Source organism: Chiloscyllium plagiosum, unplaced genomic scaffold (assembly GCF_004010195.1).
Source record: "Chiloscyllium plagiosum isolate BGI_BamShark_2017 unplaced genomic scaffold, ASM401019v2 scaf_2422, whole genome shotgun sequence".
In the NCBI taxonomy this organism is placed as follows: Eukaryota; Metazoa; Chordata; class Chondrichthyes; order Orectolobiformes; family Hemiscylliidae; genus Chiloscyllium; species Chiloscyllium plagiosum.
In genome coordinates this window covers 2071-4557 of record NW_025195835.1, presented here as the reverse complement: position 1 = coordinate 4557, position 2487 = coordinate 2071, and positions in this window count along the sequence as shown.

Genomic DNA, 2487 nt, shown 5'->3' with positions numbered 1-2487 from the left:
CCTCGCCTTCCTTCATCCAACAAACCCTTTATCCCAGGAAGGAGCTGAAGAGACTGAGGTGTTGTCAAGGAGAATGAGCTCTGAAGGCTCATGGGTAATTCAGACAAAGACACCATTACTGCTTCTGTTCGCAGACCACATGTGCACTCTATGAATATTTGTCATGTCTAACACACGTCAATGAGCCGTGTTATAAGATTGACTAATTAAATTTAATTCATTACCAATGGAATTATTAGCACAGCTGGGATTGATCTGGAAGTGTTGCTCTGACATGAAATCACACCTGACAGGGAATGTGGAGGTTTGGGAATGGAGATGGAGGCCAGCTGTGTGCAGTCAGTACGCAGGAAATAGGAACAGGACGAGGCCATTCAGCCCCTCAGGCCAGTATCATGGCTCTAGATCACGGTGGATCATCCACCCCAATATCCCCATTTCCCTCAATACAGTAAATATTGAGAAACCTATTGGATTCCGTCCTGAACCTGCTCGATGAAAGACCCGCACCGGCCTTCGGCTGCCCCCATATCCTGAGACTATTTATCTTGTTTTACATATCCCCCCCCCCCCCCCCGGTCCAGGGAGAATCACCCTCCTCCCGGTAACACGCTGTTTCAGTGAGGTCGCCTCTCATGCCTTTAAACCCTGCAGAGTCCAGGCCCCCAGTTTCCTCAATCCCCTCTCTGACCATCCCAGGAACCTGTCTGCTGCACTCCCTCCATGGAGGGTCCACCCTTCCTTAAACAACGTGTACCCAATCCTCCAGCCTTGGTCTCACCAGGGTTTGGCCCAACCCCAGCAGGAGATCCTTGCTCTGGACACATTCACTCTGTTGCTGTCTGCACGGGTGCTGCCAGTCCTGCGGGGGTTTCTCCTGCACTTTTGGATTTTCACATTTCAGATCTCCAGGATGTGGGACATCCCTGCTCCGGTCCCCAAACCCTCCAGCTAACTGTGCTCACTGTGCCCAGATGTGATGTTAGGTATTTCCCAAACACCTGCCACATTTCTGTTCCTTCTCCCAAAGTGAGTCACTTCACACTAACCATGTGATCTTCCATCCACAATATTCCCAGTCAGATCAGCCTCTCAGAACCCCCTTGAAGCTTGTGATATTATCTTCACATCACACCTTCCTGCCTCATTTTATCCTCCACAAACCAGGGCTATTTGGCCACCACTTTAAATAATTTAATGTTAAAATTGTGCAAGACATTGGTTCGGCCGCATTTAGAATACTGTGTACAGTTCTGAGCGCCACATTACCAAAAGGATGTGGACGCTTTGGAGAGGGTGCGGAGAAGGTTTACGAGGATGTTGCCTGGTATGGAAGGTGCTAGCTATGAAGAGAGGTTGAGTAGGTTAGGTTTATTTTCACTAGAAAAAAGGAGATTGAGGGGGGACCTGATTGAGGTTTACAAAATCATGAAGGGTATAGACAGGGTGGATAGAGATTTGGAACGCGTTGCCAGCAGAGGTGGTAGAGGCAGGCACAATAGATTAATTTAAGATGTGTCTGGACAGATGCATGAGTAGGTGGGGAGCAGAGGGATACAGATGCTTAGGAATTGACCGACAGGTTTAGACAGTACGTTTGGATCGGCTCAGGCTTGAAGGGCCGAAGGGCCTGTCCCTGGGCTGTACATTTTCTTTGTTCTTAATTGATTCAGACTGTGCAGAGCTGTGGTTCTGGTTGGTGGACCAGCCATGACTAACCTCAGCCTGCCAACTGGGGATTAACCCTTCTATTCCCGCTCTCTGTTTTCTGTCTGGTAACCAATCCTCAGTCCCTCAGGAGTGGGGAAACAGGCAATTAATCAGGATGTTGGTGAACAGTCGGAGTAAACTCGATGGGTTAAATGTCCCCTTCCTTCTCTCCTGTTAGAGGGAGGTGGTAGTGTTGGAGTAATGTCACTGCCTGAGGAATTCAGAATCCCAGGCTCATGTCCTGCAGACCGGGGTTCGAACCCCAGCACAGCAGCTGGTGACATTTCAGTTCAGTACATTGTTACCAAGGTCCCTTGAGTGATGACCATGTAAACACTGTTGATGACAGTAAAATCCCATCTGGTTCAATAATGCCCTTTAGGATGGAGATCTGCCATCCGTATCTGGCCTACACGTAACTCCAGACCCACACCAATGTCATTCACTCTGGGAACCAGGGACGGGAGGGAAATGCTGGTGTAGCCAGCCGCACCCTCGTCCTTGAGAATGGGTTCATTTCCCAGCCTTGGTCACCGTGCAGCCATCTCTCGGTTATGGGCAGTAGCTCCGATCGGTTGGTTTTCATTTGTGTGAATAATTCAGCTCCATCGTTTCCAATGTGTACATTCAGAGACAGAGCCTTTCAGTGCACCGACTGGGGAGGTTCCCAGCTGCTACCTTCATCTCCAGTGTCCTTTCCTGCTACACTCGGCAGACTTCCTCATGTTGTTCCCCCCCACCCCACCCTCCCGAATTTCTCGTACCTCCTCCACCCCC